This window comes from Thalassophryne amazonica, chromosome 12, assembly GCF_902500255.1.
Source record: "Thalassophryne amazonica chromosome 12, fThaAma1.1, whole genome shotgun sequence".
Classification (NCBI taxonomy): Eukaryota; Metazoa; Chordata; class Actinopteri; order Batrachoidiformes; family Batrachoididae; genus Thalassophryne; species Thalassophryne amazonica.
The window spans coordinates 60412420-60437075 of NC_047114.1; the positions used below are offsets into that span (position 1 = coordinate 60412420).

The 24656-nt window shown below is 42.9% G+C and overlaps 2 long non-coding RNA genes across 2 annotated transcripts; one reads left to right on the top strand and one right to left on the bottom strand.

Annotated features, from left to right (window-relative positions):
* Window positions 1-24240, top strand: LOC117522258. Its single transcript, XR_004564187.1, has 3 exons — window positions 1-207; window positions 8137-8144; window positions 24230-24240. It is a non-coding gene; the product is annotated as an uncharacterized LOC117522258 (long non-coding RNA).
* On the bottom strand, window positions 12727-18898 carry LOC117522259. The gene is made up of 4 exons (XR_004564188.1): window positions 18888-18898; window positions 18286-18288; window positions 13850-13856; window positions 12727-12849 (listed from the first exon to the last, which is right to left on the bottom strand). It is a non-coding gene; the product is annotated as an uncharacterized LOC117522259 (long non-coding RNA).
* Window positions 24241-24656: the final 416 nt, after the last annotated feature.

Consider the following 24656-nt stretch of genomic DNA (forward strand, 5'->3'; position numbering starts at 1 on the left):
GCTGGTTCCACTCCATCACCCTGCAAAACAGAAATCGTCTGCTGTATGTGGCCAAGGTTTGCTCTAAAATCATTGGGCAACCTGTTCGGCCTTTCATCTCATTATGTGATCAACTGACTGTAAAAACTGCGCACAAAATATTACACGACTCCACCCATGTGCTTTCTTTAGAGTTTGAGTGGCTCCCTTCAGGACGCAGACTTCTTTGTCCAGGCTGTCGGACCCAGAGGAGGAAGACACCCTTGAACCCCAGGGCTGTCCAGCTCCTAAACGCTGAACTTTAACTCCCTCATGGCTTGAAACTGATGTTTGAAGCACATTTTAATATCAGTTTATTTTAAAGCACTTTATAATCCAACACTTATAACCTTTTTAGCTGATGAATGTGGTTGCATGGTCTGTGTATTGTTGATGGTTGTGCACTGTGTATGTTATTTATTTATTTATTTTAAAGTCTTCCAAGGTACTGTCGTGCCTTTTTAAAATTGCCCCTTGGGGATAAATAAAGTGATTTGAATTTGAATTGAATTAGAATTTGTCCAGAGACTGGTAAGGTAATTAAAATGTCGGAAAAATATCAGACATCAGCTCTTCCACTTCTAACTTCACAAAGCACTTGACAAGAACTGGATATGTCATTGTTGCACACTAATTACAAAAAAGAAAAGGGAATGTAATATATCAAGGTAGAGTTGATAAAATATGATATAGTATGCGTTTAAGTTTAAAAACATATTTTGTATTATTTTCAAGTGACATTGCACATAATACATTATTGTTATTACAACCCCAATTCCAACGAAGTTGGGACATTGTGTAAAATGTAAATAAAAACAGAATACAGTGATTTGAAAATCCTCTTCAACCTATATTCAATTGAATACACCACAAAGACAAGATATTTAATGTTCATGTTGTGAAAGTGTAGTGACACGGACCCACAACAGGGGGCGCAAATGAACGGTCAATAGATGAGCCAAAAAGTAACAATTTAATGTTGTGAAGGTGCACAATGAATATACAGACAATCTCAGAATATGATTACAGTCAATCCACAAAGGTGACGTGTGGGCAGGCTCGAGGATAGAAGACGTCTGTCCTGAGAAGAGCCGGAACCACACGCCACCGAACCTGGTGAATATTGGAGCCGCCAAGTCCCGAATTCCCAGGTGATCACCGTCCCCGACTGTCAGATCTGGTACTGCTGGCGAAGAGCAAAGACAGTCAAGTGTGGGTGTGTGTACACCCCGTAACAACAACGGTGGGAATGCCACCTCCACCTCTCACTCAATATTCTGTGGAGTACCGCAGTGATTCCTCAGGGGAAAAGAGTGCCGTCCTGCACTCACACAGCTTCCATGGAAAGAGGGACCGGTACTCCTGCAAACACTCACAATATACAGATATATTGCAAAACACGAACGGCTGAGTCTATTACCTCCAAAGAAGTACGATATCTCGGCGATGAGGTGGAGATGACGTCTGGGTTTTATGGAGTGCGATGATGAAGAACGAGTGACAGCTGTCAGGAATTAATGAGTGACAGCTGTCACTCCCGGCTGTGTCCGTGGTGGCAGCGCCCTCTTGTGCCTGAAGCCCGCACTTCAGGCAGGGCGCCCTCTGGTGGTGGGCCAGCAGTACCTCCTCTTCTGGCGGCCCACACAACAGTTCATACTGATAGACTTTGTTATTTTTGTGCAAATATTTGCTCATTTTGAAATGGATGCCTGCAACACATTTCAAAAAGTTGGGATGGGCAACAAAAGACTGGGAAAGTTGATGAATGCTAAAAGAACACCTAATTGGAAACAGGTGAGTGTCATGATTGGGTATAAAAGGAGCATCCCAAAAAGGCTCAGCCATTCACAAGCAAAGATGGGGTGAGGATCACCACTTTGTGAACAACTGCCTGAAAAAATAGTCCAACAGTTTAAGAACAATGTTTCTCAATGTTCAATTGCAAGGAATTTAGGGATTCCATCATCTACAGTTCATAATATAATCAGAAGATTCAGAGAATCTGGAGAATTTTCTACATGTAAGCGGCACGGCCAAAAACCAACATTGCCAACAAAGCTATGTGTCAAACTGCCTTTTAAAAGTTTTTTTTTTTTAATTGTCTCTTGTTTTCCTCTTACTCACCAAAACCTACTCTTCATCAATTTGGTTTGCAGCCTTGAATTCACTTTCCTTTGTCCTTCTGCTCATTCTCACTTTTCTCCAGTCTTCCACATACTGCTCTTGATTTTGGAGGTAGAAAGTAGCAGCATATTTCTTTTCAACGCTATCAGACATGAAGAATGGCGGGTGTGGTGCTGCACACTGTAAGGTGCATAAGACAACCAGGCGAGGCGGAGAGATGCCTCTATCAGTTTTGCCTTTGAAGTGTGAACTAGTTTGTCAAGTGCCATTGTGACACAAAAAAACACATTTGACACATCATTGTGTCATTAATGAGAAGAATAACACTTCAGCTCAAACTAGGGCCAAGTGCATAAAGCTGACAATACTTTCTGTCACATATGATGTCTGAGGGGGAGGCGGAGGTGGCGGTGGTTGGGGGGGACGATCTGCTAGAAGAACAACCACAAAATGAGACAGAGTGTGTCAGATCCACAGAAATAATTTGAGCTGGGTTATCATATACAAACTGATTTCCTCACTTCCAGCTACAATGTGAGGCACCATAAAAACAAAACAAACAAACATTAGTTTATCATCCTTGACATCAGAAAAATGTGATGAGGGAGGACAGATATTTTTCTTCTTGGAAAAAGAGAACAAACAATACAGTAAAACTTTGAGGCTGGGAAATGAAACTTCCCCTTTAGGGCAAGTTTCATTTAGAACTATGACAAAACCCGCCTCACAGCTCTGCAATAGTATTTGATTAAAATCCACAAAAATATGTACATAACGTTAGAAGTACACTACAAAAAGAAAACCTCACAGGCTGGAGCCAGCAGCTGGAACTACTGAGCACGAGTCCTTTTTGGCACTAATGAGTCGTCATTGATGAAGAAGCAAACAAGGAAGAACTCACCTTGCAACCACTGTACTTAGCATCCAAGCTGCCTCCACTGTCCAACGTACCACATGCATACTGGCTGTAAATATCACTCATGGTTGCCATAGGGGGAATACTCACCCCATGCCATGACTTCAGCTTCTTGGCTTTGTCGACAGCCTGTATCGTGATAAACGGCATCGTCCTTGTGTCTGTGGTTGTCGAACCAGTTTCAAATTTAAGTGCAGGGGCTGCTGGGTAAGTTCAAAGGTCAACTCATATAAACATTGCACATTCCCAGGATCGTGGTGACGAATTGCGGACAAGTATGCCTGTGGAAACAGGAAAGATTACAACAGTTCCTTCGTGAAAGGAGTTTGCCAGTGATGGGGAGAGTGAAGGAGCTTCGAGCATTAGTGTAATAGTACCATCTTACCTGATCCATTCGCCTGCCTCCCGTATGGTTGGTTAGGTAAGTCACTGTATGTACAGTAGTGTTCAGAATAATAGTAGTGCTATGTGACTAAAAAGATTAATCCAGGTTTTGAGTATATTTCTTATCGTTACATGGGAAACAAGGTACCAGTAGATTCAGTAGATTCTCACAAATCCAACAAGACCAAGCATTCATGATATGCACACTCTTAAGGCTATGAAATTGGGCTATTAGTAAAAAAGTAGAAAAGGGGGTGTTCACAATAAAAGTAGCATCTGCTGTTGATGCTACACACTCAAAACTATTATGTTCAAACTGCTTTTTTAGCAATCCTGTGAATCACTAAACTAGTATTTAGTTGTATAACCACAGTTTTTCATGATTTCTCCACATCTGCGAGGCATTAATTTTGTTGGTTTGGAACCAAGATTTTGCTTGTTTATGAGTGTGCTTGGGGTCATTGTCTTGTTGAAACATCCATTTCAAGGGCATGTCCTCTTCAGCATAAGGCAATATGACCTCTCCAAGTATTTTGACATATCCAAACCGATCCATGATACCTGGTATGCGATATATAGGCCCAACACCATAGTAGGAGAAACATGCCCATATCATGATGCTTGCACCACCATGCTTCACTGTCTTCACTGTGAACTGTGGCTTGAATTCAGAGTTTGGGGGTCATCTCACAAACTGTCTGCGGCCCTTGGACCCAAAAAGAACAATTTTACTCTTATCAGTCCACAAAATATTTCTCCATTTCTCTTTAGGCCAGTTGATATGTTCTTTGGCAAATTGTAACCTCTTCTGCACATGTCTTTTATTTAACAGAGGGACTTTGCGGGAGAGTCTTGCAAATAAATTAGCTTCACACAGGCGTCTTCTGTCACAGCACTTAAAAGGTAACTCCAGACTGTCTTTGATCATCCTGGAGCTGATCAGTGGGTGAGCTTTTGCCATTCTGGTTCTTCTTCTATCCATTTTGATGGTTGTTTTCCGTTTTCTTCCATGCGTCTCTGTTTTTTTTTTTTTGTCTGTTTTAAAACATTGGAGATCATTGTAGATGAACAGCCTATAATTTTTTTGCACCTCTGTATAAGTTTTCCCCTTTCCAATCAACTTTTTAATCAAACTACACTGTTCTTCTGAACAATGTCTTGAACGTCCCATTTTCCTCAAGCTTTCAAAGAGAAAAGCATGTTCAACAGGTGCTGGCTTCATCCTTAAATAGGGGACACCTGATTCACGCCTGTTTGTTCCACAAAATTGACGAACTCACTGACTGAATGCCACACTACTATTATTGTGAACATTAATAGTAGTGTGCATATCATGAATGCTTGGTCTTGTTGGATTTGTGAGAATCTACTGAATCTACTGGTACCTTGTTTCCCATGTAACAATGAGAAATATACTCAAAACCTGGATTAATCTTTTTAGTCACATAGCACTACTATTATTCTGAACACTACTGTATAAGAGATATAGATGAAGCTTATCATGCGTATAGATGGGCTGGCACTTCTTATACCTCACACGTGTGTGTTGTGGCTGACGTAACCCAGAAAACTACATACCAGGACAGCGCTGTCCTTTACTAGGAAGCTAGTCAACGCGCACACATTTTCAGTTTAAATGTCTTCTGAAATGAAAGATCTGCAATATTCACAGTTCAGTTTACATCTGAACCAGACTGTACATGCATGGCGATAAATACCAGACTTCATTTCATCCTTTTATATGTAGACTGATAAATCAGTGTTTCTGAAACATTCATTCATTCCATTTGTTGTACGTTAGGACCCCTTCACACATAACACAATTGAGGCTGAATGGCGCATGGAGGAGGAATGAAGGAGAATTTGAATGGGACTCTTGAAATTTTGGAGCCGCATTTGAACACCTCGTACAGCAGTCACCACAACCATTCGGCCACGGCACATGCACTCTACATTCGCTTGTCGTTTGCGGTGGAAACCCATTCAAATGGCTGGCAAGATGGATGAGGTCGCACTGGCATCTGATTATGCTCGCAACATTCACACGACATGTCTTACGCAGTTCGGACAAATCGTGCCTCAACCGAGCGGCTTTTCAAAAATCATTGGCCACATTGAACCCTGGCGCAGATCGAATGGCACAATCGAGGCAGCCTTCACACCAGCACCCAAATGACGGTGAATGCCGTGCAAGTGTTCAATCGACCCACTCTCATCCTGAGTCTGGATGCCACCCACGAACATCCAATACCACTCATGAGGCACTTAGAAAAGGTGAGGTCATTCGTGCAGCCAGCACAAAAGTAGAGAGCAGGCAACCACTTTCGAGCTGGCTGTGTGAATGGCCCTGCATTTTCTAGGTGCTCTGCGTGTGTGCCATTACTGAGCAACACAAATGGTGTGCGAGTGTGCCGTTGTACAAATGTGAAAATTTACAGTTCATCTTAAAGTACAACCACATTCATTCACCAACTCTGGGAACCTCTTCTCCATGATGCAGCAATATCCAGCACTGCTGGCATGGATTGCGCATGACGTCGTCGTTGTCCTCCTTCCTTCTCCCCCATGCATGGTGGGTTGGAGCCAGGAGGTAGCAAAAGGATTAGTTACATATTTAAATACTCCGACTGCTGGCAAATTCACTGGTCTCCTGTACACGTCATATTTCCTCACTGTTTGTGCGCTGTCCTCACTAGTGCAGCAGATAACTGAAACAATCCTTCAAATGGTGAATTTGGTACAAATAATTCTTTGACATTACTCTTCTGGAAAAAAAATGGACTGGACACTTGAATTTTCAACAGGGGGGGCAGGTAGGGAGCAATTGAATTGCAGAATTGCACAGGGGTCAAAATTTAAAAATGCCTAATCATATTGAAAACTATACCACATTATTTGTTTGAACATAAAAAGTCCAAAAAAGGTATAGTTTGGACCATCTATGACTGATATATTAAGTTGTTATGGAATTATGCGGTAAAAACAGCAAAAATGGTGACAAAGGTCAATTTCAGTTTGTATATTGGACAAAAGTTAAAGTTGCTCTAATGTTGATAAAAAGTGGTGCAAATTATTGGTTGGACTAATAGGATTAATAAATGAAACAGTTCTGACTGTGTCCAACGTAAAGGTCAAACAATGCCGATATCGATTGGATTCTATGACATGTAAGTAAAATTTAAGAAATTAATAACAGAAGAAACATAAAAATAGGTAAAACATAGCCTATACAAATGGGTCTTGAGCTTCACTTCAATAGAGTCCATGGAGCGTAGGTCTGAAGGCAGTGCATTCCACAATTTAGGTGCCACAACCTCGAATGCACAGTCTCCTCTTCTCGCTCAAAGAAAGTAATACACAGCTGATTTCTGTATAAGTATAATATTTTTCTCATATATTTTGTCAATGTTAGCAATAAATAAACATCTAAATATGTTGTTTTTGGAAGCAGATAACACCTTTGAAGTGATTTACAAGACATCTTACGGGAACGTAGTGTGCACGCCCTGGGAAGGCCCATCAAACAACAAAGCAGCTGCTTGTCTCTGTCATTTGTAGCTAATGTGACTGTAGCGTTGAGGAATTTTTGGACTTTGCCCTCAACATCAAAAGCTACCTCATGCATGATATGATTCCTTTACCAAGCCCAGTGCAATGGCACGTGGAATCATGAAGTTGTAAGCATCCAGGTGGAGCCCTAATCAGCCAAAACATACAATTCACTGTTTCGTGGGGGGCGGCTTCACATGTCTTCAGCCTTCTAAGTCTATTTACTATCATATGATGATTGGGTGGGTCATATCATATGTCACCTTCCAGTAGAAATTTGTCAGTTGGAGCTATTTGCAATACCTTTGTCTCAACACGCACTTGCCTCAGCTTAGGAAAACTGAGAACGCTCATTTGTGTTTCCGTCAGAGTAAGTTGTAAATTTGCTTGATCTAAATATTATTTTGCAGCTGTCAAAGCTTTAACACTGTTTGTGTCCTGTGAAAATGCAACATCCCATCTCACTTTGATGGAGAGGTTTTCGCACTTTTGGAGGATGAAGGAAAGTTAGAATAAAGTCACCATTACTCATCCTTTATTCTTTCTTTCTTTCCCCCATCTCTCTATTGCATTGCCTCTGATGTCATGCTTCCTTGCATCTCATCTGCATCCATTTATATCCCATTTATCTCTTTTGACTCCTGTCAGGCATCTTGTGTCCTTGCGCTTTTCTTTATTACCTCATTCCAACACATCTCTCTTCCTCAATTATTTTCTGTTCTCCATACACACACTTTCACCTCTCCTTTGCCAGATTACCCATATTTGCAGGGTGTGGCCACGTCCTGGAGAGGTTTAATCTCGCTAATTAACTCAGTGGCTTTGTCTCTTCTGTAATGTGTATTTGTCAGAGGAACATATCATTTTCTTTCATTTGGAAATACGTCAGCAGTGTCGGCTTTATTGTGTTCACTTAGAATATTGATTCATTAGTTGGATCCTTATACGCCGAGTCTGCTGCCTTTATTTATGGCATATTCTAATGTGTAGGCACTTTCCTTGGTGGCTGTCGGGCTGTGCTGGGCTTTGTGTGCGCCGGCGCCGCATTGTGCATCCTGTTGTGTGATTGTGCTGCACAACTGTTGGGAGCTAAGTGCTTTGAAGTTCACCATGCTGTGTGGCAGGCAAAGTGAGAGTAGAGTGAGAGTCTTTTGTTAAGCCTTCCTGGGAACAAATAATGCAACAGTAGACTACTTGTTGGGCGTTCCTCCCCTAAAAGCTTCCACACAGGCTTATGTGAAATTACACACTGCTCTTTTCTTTTCTGCACACTTTATTGGATAATCTCAAAGCAGTGGCATATTATTGATGGACTGTGTGACTTTTGTTACATTTCTGTGTGAATGTGCTGTTTCTTCGCTCAGGATTTAACCACTGTTGTTTATGAAAAGATGACGCATGTGACATTTATAAAACCCTGAAGTACGTAACGAGCACCTACACATAATAAAGGCATCTGAATTATTATCCCATGTGGGATGAAGCAATTCTGTATTAACACAATTTCAGAAAAGCTATGTTGCACAATTACGCAGACATTTACACTCAATCTATATAATGTTTAATGTGACTGCCAAATAAATAATTACAGACCTGAGTACCAGCGACAGCAGTGCTGGAAGCCAATTGCATTTGCTTTTATTTGTGTATTTAATCACCCCCCAAGGCAAGTTAAATGTTATACAGCAACTTAACCAGTCAATGTATAATTGTGAAAATTTCAGGAGGATATCATGAAGAAACCTGTTGAGATAAAATGAAATATCTGATGTCCATCCAGGGCATTGTGTTTGCTGTTAAAACTTGTTTAATAAGCGAGATAATTGATAAAAAAAAAATAATAATAATAATTTGGCAAACATTTGTGTAGAGAAGGCAATTTTTTTTTTTTTTTTTTTATTAGTTTTTTGATGCCATCAATGAGCAAGAACATGTAAAATTCTAAGGGAAAGGTGGGTTTTCCTGGACATTTAACATTTAAGCATTTGACAGATGCTTTTATCCAATTCAACTTAAAGTACAACCACATTCATTCACCAACTCTGGGAGCTTCTTCATAAAGTGACTGACTTACATATTTAGAGTATTTTGCTGTTCAGAGTACTTTTTTTTTTTTTGCCCCATGACATGCGCCCGAGGTGATGTGACACAGAAGGTTGTGGGACCCAAATGCAAAAACTCACAGACAGTGGAGTTGAAATTGAAAGGCTTTATCGGTGAAAACAAGCTGGGATTCGGTACACAGTTAGACAGTCAAGGATGCAGAGGTACAGGTAGTCGGCAAGCAAACGCGTTGTCAAAAAGGCAGGCTCCGATCTTATACACAGGCAGATAAAGTACATGGGCAGTAGCAAAACGAGGTCACAAAACAGAGCTGGGTCGGTAAACGGCAAGACAAGGCAGAGTTATGAAAAAAGCTGGTACGAGGACTGTGAAATCAACAAACTGGCCAGGCTCGAGTAAAAACATAAGGCTTAAATAACCAGGGTGGAAATGAGGAAAGTGAGAACAGGTGTGTCGGAAGAATAAGGAAGGGGGCGTGGCAAACAGAAGAAACAGGAAAATTCAGGTGGGTGTGACTAAGTGCAAAAATACTGAACAGCAAAAACCAAAAGATAATCCTGATGAAGAAAAAACAAAGGACAAAATACAGAGACAAGTGAAATGAGACAGAGACAAAAGAAAACAGAGAGAGAACAAAACAACTGAACAACATAACATGCTAATGGAAAGAAATTATCCAAAAACTAATAAATGTTAAGGTGAACAGACCAGCCAGAAAATAAAAGACTACAAAACTAGAAAGGAACATGGCTAAAGTATAAAAACAAAGAAGAACAAAATGTCAAAACAAACTATAGACTAAATAGAAAACAAACCCAGACTACAGAATAACAGATAATGCCAAAAAAAATGACTGAACAGAAAAATAAGTGATAAACTGAAAACAAAACCAGAGACAAAAGTATACTTCACAGAAAAAGCCAGACTAAAGCATAACACAAGAAATGAGATAAACAGAACCAAACTAAGACTGAAGTGACTAAGGTAACAATAAATGAAAACAATATTGAAAAACAGCTACTAAGACAAAACTACAAAATAAATGAATGATGAACAGAAAACAAAACCAATGAAAACATGAACATGGCGAGAATACAAATACAGGGGTACAGAACAAGAAAGCAGAGATTAATGATAAACTCATGACAGGAAGTCCATCAAGGGCAGGATCATGACACCCCATGTCTTTATGGGAGTATGCAGGGATCAAACCACTATCTCTCTGTCACATCAACAAGGTCATTATAGCTGTATACCTGTTGTGGTCTTTTGGAGTGCACCATATTCCACAAAACCTCTGTGTTCAACATGTGGAGCTTCTGTCAGTGTTACTTTATCCTTAGTTTCTGGTCCAAACTGCCCTGGAAACAATGGTGGTATTGTTCTGGATGGTCCCACTCTGGCTTTTTTTTCTGTGTTGTCTCCCAAACCCATTCTGATGGATACATATGGCAACAAGGCAGCGGCGATGTGAAGTCAAAGTCTTTCCTGCCCTAGATGAACTACTCTTAGGTTTACACATCCAACATATAAAAACTGATTTTAAGGCACCCTAACACCCTTTTTCGTCAGTGGAAATGACAGCGTTGTGGACTAAACCATATGTGAAGGCCAGTAGGAGGATGTGGCCATCAGAGTTTGTGATTCAGACCATAAGGGGCAATTAGTTGGCAACAGGTGCTCATCACCAGTACTAGCCCTTGGCATAACAACCCAGGATCCACTGGAAGAAATCTGGTCAAGACCATTGCTGTTCCAGATGAAGCTGTATGGGTCTTTGGATTCCCCACAGAAGTCCACCAGTTTCATCTCCACAGTTGATGTTTAAGTGTAAAGGTGAAAAAAGGAGAGACACCATCAAAGTAGAACTTTGATATGGCTTGACATGATAAGAAGTGGAGGCAGGATATTTTAAAATGTCTTTTTATTTTTTTTTTCCCTAGTGAATCTGTTTGTACAACACTTTGACATTATGATAAAATGAATAGCATAACATATGACTCATTAGCAATATCAATACATTTCAGTGAAATACAAGATGGGGTGTTTTGGAGTCTTGTAGTCCTATTTGTTTCTGAACGCCCCAGGCAACCTTGGATCAAAGGGGCGTGGCGTGTTTGTTTTCAAGACCGTTAATGATTAAATGCATTATGAATGACTGCTTTAAAGTATGCACCTCGGTCACATCATCCGCCACAGTCTGAAAATAAACGTATCTCTTATAAATAAATACTAATAAATGTTCTTTTTCTTTGTGTTTTTCATTGTGTTTTTGCATACTGTCACCTGCTGTATCAGAGTGTGTAGACTCATGGCATTAATTATTCAATACAATACAGAACATGACACATGAATGAAAAATGAAAAATAAAATAATCATGAACTACAATAAATATCTAATCACTACTAGGAAACACCGACAAGTTTACAGTGTTTGAACAATTACACAGTACTTTGAAAAGAGTGAACAACTGAGAACTGTGTGAGTGCTATAGTTTATTTATAGCCTAAAACCACCTCATTCATGCAGAGTTTTTTGGATGAAAAATCCTTAATGGTTTGTAAGTACTCTTCATCCTGGCGAAGACGAGTATCTCTGCTAGTTATCATATAAATAGCAATGTTTTGTTGGACACACCCCAAATGCATTTGTGAATCACCTTAAAACGTCGCTTAAAGGTGCTCAGATGAAATTACACACACTTGATAGCAGTAATCTAATAGCTCCTAAGTCTTCTGTGTTGTAGTTTTGGTTGGGGTGATGCTGAGGTGCCCAGCAGCACTTTCTACATCGACATCCTGGAGTTGCACAGATGTGTGTGCTCTCTGATCCAAGCAGCTGGTGGCATTCATGTCATGCAGATGCTCACCCCGACTCGGATGCAGAAAGTGTAATGTGGCCTTTAGTGAGTTAAGAATGGTTTCACACATGTCGCACAAAGCCTGAGGTGACTTCAATGCACTCATCTGACATTTACACAGATACTTCAAGGTTAATCTTTATGTCAACACCTCCCTGTCTGCCTGCCTTTCTATTTGTGTCTCTGTCTCTGCCCCTGTTGTCTCTGTTCCAGCCTCAGATCAATGATGTGAATGACAAGAGTAAATCTTAATTGTGTGTGTGTGTGTGTGTGTCCTGTGCAGGTGAAGTATTGCACACTCAGCACTGCCCTGCCTCCTGGGTTCCACCACACGCCTGCCTGCCTGCCTCCTGACCAGCCACAATCAATTTTACAGTGTCTAACACACACACACACATGAACGCAAAGACAAGCATTTGTGCATAAACAGGCTGTTGTCTTTCCAAAAACCTGCATTTCTGCTTATGTAACTCTAAAACTATTGATCTTCAACTATTGATCAGCATTTCTAAACATCCTAGTTTTATTTTGGATGCTTAATTTTTTTTACTTGACACACAGAAACAAAATTATTTCCCAAAACCATAAACTACCTGGGTCAAAAACATTAGCCCTCCTGATGCTACCATTCAGTTGTGTGTCCTTTTATCTGGATTACAGCCTGCAGTCATTTGTTGTAGTTTTGAACAAGTCTCAGACATGTCCCCTGAGGAATCCCAGCCTATTATTCTTTGGTGAAGCTCTCAAGCTCCTGCAGAGCTGATGGTCTTCTGACATGGACCTTGGTCTTCAGTTCACTCCACAGATTTTCAGTGGGATTGAAGTCATGGCTTGTGTTGTCCATTTGCTTTGGTCTTCTGGAGGTAGTTCTTCACCAGGAACAACGTATGTTTTGGGTCGTTGTCGTGTTGGAAGACAAAGCGATGACCCAGACTGCTTAAGGTTTTCTTTCAATATCGTCATTCCTTCTATCTTGAGAAGATTCCCAGTTCCAGATGCAGTGAAGCATCCCCACAGTGTACTACTTCCACTGCCGTGTTTCACTCTGGGGACAGTGTTCTTTGGGTTGTATGGCATTCTCTCCTTTCTCCAAACATAGGCAACATCTCTACACTGCAAAAAAAAAAAAAGAAATCTTACTAAGATAAAATATATTATATATTTTTAGACTGACAAGAATTTTCTTCTTACCAGGCTGTTTTTATTCTAGAGTATGTCACTTGTTTCAAGCATTTTGTTCCTTATTTGTTGTCTTGTCTTATTTTAAGTCCAGGTGTACTAGATTCAAGATAAATTACATACAATATAATACTGAATTTAAGAACATTTTCTCAAATTGAGAAAGTAATTCCTCAATATTTGATGTTATAAGATTAATAGATATAATTCCTAGATGTTATAAGAGTCATGTTTTTTAAAACAAAACAACAACAAAAAAAAACTAGATATATTTACTTAAAAAAACTTTACAAGTCATATTTTCTTGTTCTGTTGGCAGAAAATTTTGCTGGTTTGAAGTGATATGTTGCCTTAAATTATAAATTTTTGTCTTGTTTTTTAAAGCAAAGTTTTTGCAGTGTATTGACAAAGAGATCTAGTTTCATCTCATCTGACCAAAGGACATGCTTCCAATATACATAAACATTCTCCAGGTTGTCTTAGCATAGTTCAGTCTGGCTTTAAGGTGTCTCTTCTGCAGAAGTGGAGTTTTTCTTGGTCTGCAATGCCGCAGTCTGTTCCTGTCCATGGCCCTACTAATTGTCCCAAATCCCAATATCATTCACTAGTGTCTTGGCAGGTGTTCTGGGGTCTTTAGGCACATCTCTCACTATAGTTTTCTTTCCAGAGTCTTTGAAATATTTTGCTTCTTACCTCTGCCAGGCTTGTTCTGTACTGTGTGACTCTCTCTGAATTTCTTGGTGAAACATCTCACTCCAGTTCTGAACACTTGGAAGTACTTTAATAACTTCTTCTTCAGCCTTGTGAGCTTCAACAATTCTTGTACTTATGTCTAAACTGAATTCTTGAAAGGCTCATTAAAAACCTGTTAACAGGTCTTTCATTTGATTCAGGTGTGTTGTAGCAGGGGGACCACTAAGAGTGTCAGGAAGGTACAGTAGATCTCGAGGACCGAACTTGGGCACCCCCGACTTAGAAGATAACCCTCAGTTTTAACTTGATTTAACTTTGGGTATTACAAAGTTAAAGTCCATCATTGCACAATACGAGGTCTGTTAGAAAAGTAACGAACCTTTCTATTTTTTTCAAAAACTATATGGATTTGATTCATATGTTTTTACGTCAGCCAAGCTTGAACCTTCGTGCGCATGCGTGAGTTTTTCCACGCCTGTCAGTTGCGTCATTCGCCTGTGGGCAGGCTTTGAGTGAGCACTGCTCCACCGCTCTCGTCGTTGTTTCATTGCGAGGAAATGGCGGAATGATTTGGGCTTTTTTTCCATCAGAATTTTTTCAGAAACTGTTAGAGACAGGCAGATGGAAACCATTCGAAAAATGTATCTGGCTTTCGGTGAAAATTTTACGGGCTTCACAGAGAATGAGTGTTACTACAGCTTTAAGGACAGCCCACAATGGCGCACAGCGCGACGCGCTCCGAGCCGCCATCGAGAGGCAGAAACCACCACATCACTTCTAAACGGATGGCTGTGTGGAGCTGGGACCGTCGTGTGCAATTTCTCTGGTTATCACAAGAGCTGGACATCAGCCATTTTCCGGCAGATTTCACTTTTAACGAGATTTTGTCATGGAAAGCCGCGCAGAGGCTTTGCGCGTCACGACCGATTCGCTGATGAAGCGAGACAAAGGAACACCTCCTTTTCAGAGTGCCAGAGGACAAGTTGGGACATGCCCAGCTCTCCACAATTTCTCTTATACTCACTCAACGGGTAAGCACTGAAAGCCGAGATAGACCCTGGTAGTTTTTGTGTTTGTGAAACAGTTTTGTTTCTGTGTGCAAAGTAAAAAATGTAAGCAATCACAGTAAAATTGGGATTCTTAGAAATGCTGCGTTGAAAATTCATTGCTCTGTTAAAGCAGCATTTGAAAAAAGTTTGAAGAAAACATTAAGTTTCATATATGTTATGGTTGTAGATCCGGATGGGACCAGACCGTTAAAAGATGATGGGCTCAAACTCTGTGAACGAAAAGAGCTTTATTTACAACACTAAATAACTGAAGTTCTGAGCTGGCGGAATCCTGCTGAGCCGAGACCGGACCCACATATAGTGGTGAAGTTTGGGAGCCACACAGCACACAGGGCCAGACTTGGGAGTCTGAGAACGAGCTGGAGTCCTGCAGTATATGGAGCTGGAATCGGAACCAGGTGGGATGCAGAGAGCCGAGGACGAGGAACTGGGAGGACGGAGGAGAACAGAGGTGAGTGATTGCACTCGTAACACTGGAAGCCTTTAACCACAAACAGTTCACTGTAGGCTTTAGGGAGGAACGTTCACAGTTCAGGAATTGGTCTCAGAGGTCAGATGCTGCGTGTCTTATGAGGCAGCTCCAATTAAGCAGGACTTGGCTTCAGAAATGACTTGGAAAGTTCTTAGTAGTTCAGCAACAGAGTTCATATACATTGAGGAAAATAAGTATTTGAACACCCTGCGGTTTTGCAAGTTCTTCCACTTAGAAATCATGGATGGGTCTGGAATTTTCATCTTAGGTGTATGTCCACTGTGAGAGACATAATCTAAAGAAAAAAAAATCTGGAAATCACAATGTATGATTTTTAAAATAATTTATTTGTATGTTACTGCTACAAATAAGTATTTGAACCCCTACCAACCAGCAAGAATTCTGGCTCACACAGACCTGTTAATTTTTCTTTAAGAAGCCCTCTTATTCTGCACTCTTTACCTGTATTAACTGCACCTGTTTGAACTTGTTACCTGTATAAAAGACACCTGTTCACACACTCAATCAATCACACTCCAAAATGTCCACCATAACCAAGACCAAAGAGCTGTCTAAGGACACCAGGGACAAAACTGTAGACCTGCACAAGGCTGGGATGGACTACAGGACAACAGGCAAGCAGCTTGGTAGAAAACAACAACTGTTATGATTATATATTAGAAAGTGGAAGAAACACAAGATGACTGTCAATCTCCCTCGGTCTGGGATTCCATGGAAGATCTCACTTTGTGGGGTAAGGATGATTCTGAGAAAGCTCAGAACTACACAGGAGGACCTGGTCAATGACCTGAAGAGAGCTGGGACCACAGTCACAAAGATTACATTAGTAACACATAATGCTGTCATGGTTTAAAATCCTGCAGTGCAGCAAGGTCCCCCTGCTCAAGCCAGCACATGTCCAGGCCCGTTTGAAGTTCACCAGTGACCATCTGGATGATCCAGAGGAGGCATGGGAGAAGGTCATGTGGTCAGATGAGACCAGAATACAGCTTTTTGGAATCAACTCCACTTACCATGTTTAGAGGATGAAAACAACCCCAAGAAAACTATCCCAACCGTGAAGCATGGGGGTGGAAAAATCATACTCTGGGGGTGCTCTTCTGCAAAGGGGATAGGACGACTGCACCATATTGAAGGGAGGATGGATGGGGTCATGTATTGCGAGCTTTTGGCAAACAACCTCCTTCCTTCAGTAAGAGCATTGAAGATGGGTCATAGCTGGGTCTTCCAGCATAACAATGACCCCAAACACACAGCCAGGGCAACTAAAGAGGGGCTCCAAAAGAAGCATTTCATGAACTCAATAGAAAATCTTTGGAGGGAGCTGAAACTCCAAACCTGAAAGATCTGGAGAAGATCTGCATGGAGGAGTGGACCAAAATTCCTACTGCAGTGTGTGCAAACCTGGCGAAAAACTACAGGAAATGTTTGACCTCTGTAATTGCAAACAAAGGGTACTGTACCAAATATTAACATTGATTTTCACAGGTGTTCAAATCACAGTGGACATGCACCTAAGATGAAAATTTCAGACCCCTCCATGATTTCTAAGTGGGAGAACTTGCAAAATTGCAGGGTGTTCAAATACTTATTTTCCTCACTGTAGTTCTTGGAAAACAGTTCTTGGAAATAGTTCTTGGAACCAGTTCTTGGTACTAGCTCTTGGATACAGTTCTTGGAAACTGTTCTTAGCTATGCACAGTCACAAACAGGAGCAGCATGAGAACGGGATCTCACAGACATGCAGGAACGTAGCTGAATGTTGGCAGAGCTATGCGCTCTGAGGCACAGAGCAGAATGAGTTCCAAAGAGACATCGTGCGGAGAGTGGTGTGGGAGCCAGGAGCATGCTGCGTAGAAGCCACACAGGAAAGTGTCTGGAAACACCAAAAGGTCAACGAGCTCTAATACGAGAATTAGAGATGGCCAGGTTACCTGGAGATGAGCTGCGGGAAGCTCAGATGTCAGAGCGCATGGAAGTGGCAGGAATGACGACGTGTTGAATCTGGCAAGGTCAAGGTCACAGATTCCTCATGGAAGGCTCATGGAAGAGCAGAATCCGGCCAGTCAGGGTGACAGAGTCATGGAAGACTCTCGCTGGTCAAGGTCACTCAAGACTCTGGCAAAGACAGAGCTCAGAGGTTTAAGTAGCCGGCTCCTGATTAGGAGCTCATGAGCATCAGCTGCGAGACGACAAGCTGCAGGTGTTCCTCGGCTCTACAGCACGTCACTTGGAGGGAAAATAGACAAACTACACACATGAAGTTAGACAGGGCAAAGGCAGACCATGACAACACAGGGCTAATGTGTATGCACATATAAAATACACACAGCTGTATTAATGGGACAACCAGCTATAGAGACCAAAACAGTTTTTGTATCACACTGTAAACATGTTTACTTCTGTTGTGAAGTTCAACATTTTAACATGGGGCTCTATGGGGAGTGGTGCATATATGTGTGTGTGTGTGTCTCTCCGTCTGTAATAACGATTATGTAGCAACATGCAATGCACATTATGATGTCATTTGGGAATAGTTGTACTGTAAAGTTGTTAGAGCATCATGGAACTGTTCTGATGTGGTCTGAACTCAGCAACACACATGATCCTAACACATTTACTTCATGTGTTCTGCTTTTCTCTGCAGACTGCGGTGTAAAATAATGTGTTGGTCATATACTTGGGGGATGAGTTTCTATCTTGGGAAGTGATGTAATGACTTTTTCACTCTATTGTCGTATTGTGATTTGCAACAGACTGTATCGTTCATACTTTATATGTACAGCAAGTAAAATTCTGAACACTACACTCAAAGTTTTCATCGTGCATGATAGAACCCAAGGCACCACAATCCTGGTGTAACGCGGATTCGTGTCACATTATTGTGTAGTGTATGGCCCACACATCAGGTTCTCTCAAATGCGTCGTGGTTACTTTCTCAAGTAGGATAGTTTTTTAATAGGAGTATGTGTTGGAAGCCACACAGTGTCATCTTTACAAGTTAGAGTTAAGATGATAATACACTGTTGGTTCCTGCAGTTATTTGCTTTTGGGATCTGTGAAAGTGTGTGTTTGAGTGTAACAGCTGCAGCTTCTCTCTTTGTCACATTTCCTGCCCGTAATTGCACGTTGTGTCTTTGCCTGCCTGCACTGGTCTGTGAGTGATCTCAGCGTGCATCCTCATTCCAATCAGTTATTTCAGTGGAGAGAGATCTTCATCACATGTAAGTGAAAAAGAGACTGATGAACTGTAACTCTAACTCTTCCTGAGAGGGATGAAGAGGGAGGGACCCCACTGTGCTGAGATGGCGCTGGCGTGAGTGGAGGGAGCAAAGTGAGATGAGTCGAAATGATGAATGTGTGTATAGTAGGCGTCTGAGTGCGGCATTCAGGAAGCACCTGGTGCAGACAGGCTCTCATCATTGAAGCTCTGCGAGCCAGTTCAGATTCAAGCCCCCGTATGCTCCTCTGGAGATTCTTGTGACAGCTCAATACCTCTCCTCCTCTCTCCTCTTCGCGGGGGGCACCATCATTACCTGCTGATTACAGAGCTGTCACGCCTTCCTTCTGACAGCCTGCTGATTGGTGTGTGTGTGTGTGTGTGTGCTTCAAGTGTGCATGTTCGCTGTGCATCATGCAAATTTTGCCTGATGCATTAGTGTAATGCATGTGTGTTTACCAGTCTGAGTGTGCACCTGTGTGTGTGTGTGTGTGTGTGTGTGTGTGTGTGTGTGTGTGTGTGTGTGTGTGTGTGTGTGTGTGTGTGTGTGTGTGTGTGTGTGCAAGTTCTTATTTTGTATCCGTGGTTACTGCTATGGGTGTTGGTCAGTTAGTTCATCTGACAACCATGATGCTCTTGTGCGTTGGGGCCATGTGCATGTTGTTGTCTCATCAGTCAACTTCAACCGCTTATCCGGGATCGGGGACCACAGACTTCCCTTTCTTGGGCCACATTGACCACCTCCAGCTGGGGGATCCTAAGGCGTTCCAAGGCCCATGTGGAGATATAATCTCTCCACCTAGTCCTGGATCTTGTCCGGGGTCTCCTCCCAGATGGACGTGCTTGGAACACCTCCCTAGGGAGGCATCCAGGGGACATCCTTACCATATGCCTGAACTACATCAGCTGGCTCCTTTCAACATGAAGGAGCAGCGGCTCTACCCCGAGCTCCCCATGGATGCCGAGCTTCTCACCCTATTTCTAAGGGAGACACCAGCCACCCTCCTAAGGAAGCCCATTCCAGCTGCTTGTACAACCCCAATTCCAATTAAGTTGGGACGTTGTGTAAAATGTAAATAAAAACAGAATACAATGATTTGCAAATCCTATTCAATTGAATACACCACAAAGACAGGATATTTAAAGTAGACCTGCATTGAAATAAATGCAGACAGATCTTTGGACCAAAAAATGACTTATATTTACACATAAGATCCTTCTGAATGTAATAAAGTAAATCTGCAAGCCCAGATCTGTCATTCAATGGAGAAATCTTCATTTAAAAATGACAAATTTACAGCTAAAATTTAGCCCTCCGCAAAACTGTCATCACATCCGGGACGCTGCCGAGACGTCAGGGAAAAGACCCTATCCCAGCATGCATTGCGCGCGCCAACTGTAATTTGTGGATTTACGTCAGTTTGTATCTGCACCTTTTTCTTGTCTTATACGGAAGGATCTACTTTTTTTTAAAACTTCATATTGTCTTGTGGCACGTTTGGTGAGTACACAATTCTTTTATTTGTGCTTGAAAATTATTTTGGGGGCTTTTTCATACACCCGTTTGATTGAGTGGTGTCGCATTGAAAATCTACTGCCTTTCGCCTCCGGTGTTACCATCGCGGCGTACGGAGGCGAGACCCGCAAAGAATCCAAGTCATTAAAAAGATATAAACCTCTCTCAGCGGCCACGGAGCTCTGCGCCTCCGATTACTGAGACGTGCGGCGCTGCGGAAAGTCTGTCCTTGCAGCTACAGGTGTCACCGGCCGCTCCGCATCAAAACAGCGAGCGTAGTCTCTGGACTTTTGCCAAGTTGGCTGCACCTCCATTCAGTAGACAGAGACGTGGTGCCAGCTGCACAGCAGACACGGGGGCGATGTGAGTGGCCCGCTTCGGCGATTACCGAGCACGACTCGGTAAGCGCAGCGGAGGTAGAGAGTGAGGCGTCGGGGAAGAACGTCGCCCGCTGTCGATGTCGCCACTGATCTGAGCATGCAGAGCTGTATCTCACATTCATTGCAGCTTACTTTTGGATGCTGAAACCAGGACATGTATAACAGTAACATTACTAACAGATAAAATCAATTTCAATGCGGGATCGGACTGAAGGCGCGAGCGCTCCGTCTTCTGCCGGACGTCACTGCAATGACCCGGATGTACAAACAGTTTTCGCTGAGGGCCAAATTTTAGCTGCAAATTTGTCATTTTTAAATGAAGATTTCTCCGCTGAATTACAAATTTGGGCTTACAGATTTACTTTACTGCATTCATAAGGGTCTTATAAATACATATCAGCTATTTCTTTCTGAGATCTGACCACATTTATTTCATTGCAGGTCTACTTTAATGTTCAATATCCATTTTGAAATGGATGCCTGGAACACATTTCAAAAAAGTTGGGACGGGGCAACAAAAGACTGGGAAAGTTGATGAATGCTCAAAGAATACCTAATTGGAAACATGTGGGTGTCATGATATAAAAGGAGCATCCCCAAAAGGCTCAGTCATTCACAAGCAAAGATGGGGTCGTCGGGACGCAGCCGGCGCGGTGCAGCGGCACAGGAAAAACACCTCCGTGTTGATAACCATTTGTAAAAATCCAGGCGGCTTTTGATGGCTTTCAGTGGAGTGAGTATATGAGAAATTGTTTAACAGCTGGACATGTTCCAACTTGTCCTTAAGGCTTCCAACGGAGGTGTTTTTCCTGTGGCGGAGCGTTGCGGCGGCTGCGAGCTGATGCTGCAATCCGTCCGCATGTCTTTCATTAAAAAATCTCCTTTAACAGTGGAATATCCGGATAAAATGCTGAAACCAACTTCTTCTGAAACTTCTCTGTTCTCTCATGACGTCCTGGATCAATAGAGCCTGAAATGTGGAGGTTTTCAGCTTGAAACAGGCTGACGACGGCGCCTGAGAGCGATGCGCGACGTCTCGCACCGTGGGAAGTCCTTAAAGCGACAGTATCACCTCAAAATCTCTCATCAGCCATTAAAATTTTCACCAAAAACCAGCTTATTTTTTCGAACCGTGTCCACTTCGATGTGCGTCACAGGTTTAGAAAAAATTTTGATCAAACAAAGCGCCAGTCTCTCAGCAACTTCTCAGACAAAGGAATTCCGACGAGGGGCTGGACGACTCCTCCCACAAGGAGTGCTCACAGGCAAATGACGTCACCGACAGGCGTGGAAAAACTCACGCATGCGCACGAGGGTTCAAGCATGTCTGACGTAAAAACATATGAATGAAATCCATATAGTTTTTGAAAAAAATAAAAAGGACCAATACTTTATTGACAGACCTCGTATTTGTTTTGGAATACTTGGGTTGTTACGAAATCTGGTGAAAATTTCATGTCAATAGCACATTTAGAAATATATTTACTGAGAAAAATGGTGACATGTTCAATGTGCCCGCTATGTGTGTGTGTGTGTGTGTGTGTGTGTGTGTGTTTATATATATATATATATATATATATATATATATATATATATATATATATATATATATATATATATATATATATATATATAGATCACTAAACTAGTATTTAGTTGTATAACCACAGTTTTTCATGATTTCTTCACATCTGCGAGGCATTCATTTTGTTGGTTTGGACCCAAGATTTTGCTTGTTTACGAGTGTGCTTGGGGTCATTGTCTTGTTGAAACACCCATTTCAAGGGCATGTCCTCTTCAGCATAAGGCAACATGACCTCTTCAAGTATTTTGACATATCCACACTGATCCATGATACCTGGTATGCGATATATAGGCCCAACACCATAGTAGGAGAAACATGCCCATATCATGATGCTTGCACCACCATGCTTCAGTGTCTTCACTGTGAACTGTGGCTTGAATTCAGAGTTTGGGGGTCGTCTCACAAAATGTCTCGGCCCTTGGACCCAAAAAGAACAATTTTACTCTCATCAGTCCACAAAATATTCCTCCATTTGTCTTTAGGCCAGTTGATGGGTTCTTTGGCAAATTGTAACCTCTTCTGCACATGTCTTTTATTTAACAGAGGGACTTTGCAGGGGATTCTTGCAAATAAATTAGCTTCACACAGGCGTCTTCTAACTGTCACAGCACTTACAGGTAACTCCAGACTGTCTTTGATCATCCTGGAGCTGATCAATGGGTGAGCCTTTGCCATTCTGGTTATTCTTATATCCATGTTGATGGTTGTTTTCCGTTTTCTTCCACACGTCTCTGGTTTAAAGCATTGGAGATCATTGTAGATGAACAGCCTATAATTTTTCGCACCTGCGTATAAGTTTTCCCCTCTCCAATCAACTTTTTAATCAAAGTGTTGTGTGGGCCGCTGAAGAGGAGGTACTGCTGGCCCACCACCACTAGAGGGCGCCCTGCCTGGAGTGCGGGCTCCAGGCACCAGAGGGCGCTGCCGCCTTACAGGAGCAGCCAGGATGACAGCTGTCACCCATCACCGGAGACAGCTGATCCCAATCAATACGGAGGTATGTCAGCAGGACGGCATCTCCACCTCATTTGCCGAGATATCGCCTTACCAAAGAGGTAACCATTTCAGCCTGCACATACGTGTGTCTTTACTTGTATTCTTGTTTGATTGTCTATAGGACAGCTGACTACTAGACAACATTCGGATAAGTACTCACCTTCCTACATTGTTGTTGACGAGAGGTGGAGGTGGACTCTCCACCCTCCGTGTTACTGGGTGCAGCCGCATCCACACCTGACTGTTTCTGTTTCTTGCCAGCAGTACCGGATCCGACGAGCGGAGGCAGTGGCCACCTGGGAATTCGGGACTTGGCGGCTCCAGTATTCCCGGGGTTCGGTGGCAGAGGAAATCGGGTTGGTTCCGGTTCGACTTGGACAGACGTCTCCTATCGTCGAGCCTGCCCACACGACACCGTTGTAATTGGACTCCATTTCGATATTGTAACCGGTTGTATTTGTTGTGCCTGTTTCACAACAGTAAAAGCAGTGTTATTCGACTCCTCCATTGTCCGTTCATTTGCGCCCCCTGTTGTGGGTCCGTGTTCCTACACTTTCACAACAGGATATCTCGGCCAGCGTCATGGATCCCGAGGGGCGTCAACCGGCTGTTGAACGGCCAATGGAAGAACAGGACGCGCAGGCGTCCGCGGGAGGGGTAATCGGTGAGTTGCAACGGATCCTCACCGCTTTCACGACTTGGTTGGATTTCATGACCGAGCAGAACGTCCTCCTGAACCGCAGGGTGGAGGCTCTCGCCGCGCAGGTGGAAGCGCGCCCTCCGGGCGCCGCTGCGGCTCTCCCTCCCGTAGATCCTGTGCGTAACGTTGACGTTCCACTGGTTGTTCAATGACCTCTCCCTCCTTCCCCGGAAGCATACATAAGCCCTCCAGAGCCGTACGGAGGCTGTGTGGAGACGTGCGCGGATTTTCTGATGCAGTGTTCGCTCGTCTTCGCACAGCGTCCCGTTATGTACACGACCGATGCTAGTAAAGTAGCTTATGTCATAAACCTGCTTCACGGTGAGGCACGCGCTTGGGCTACAGCGCTCTGGGAGCAGAATTCACGGCTCCTTCTGACATACGATGGGTTTGTGAGGGGGCTCAGAACCGTGTTCGATCACCCTAATAGAGGAGAAACCGCTTCAACCGTGCTACTGTCAATGAGACAGGGGCGCCGGAGCGCAGCTGTTTATGCAGTCGACTTCCGCATCACGGTTGCGAGATCCGGCTGGAATAACGCTGCCCTCCGCGCCGCCTTTGTAAACGGACTGTCTTTGGTTCTCAAGGAGCACCTGGTGGCTAAGGACGAACCGCGGGATTTAGACGGGCTTATCGATCTTGTCATACGGTTGGACAACCGGTTAGAAGAACGTCGGCGGGAACGAGACGAAGGGCGTGGCCGGGCACGCGCCGTCCCTCTCCCTTCCGGTTCCGACCGCGCTCCGCCTTCCCCACGCTCCACGGCCCCTGCGCTCCGTGGGGCCACAGCTCCCCCTACTGACGAAGCTATGGACACGAGTAGGGCAACATTTAGGGCACCAGCTGCACAGAGGAGACGGGCCCATGGAGCTTGTTTTGTTTGTGGTGCACTAGAGCACCATGTGAGA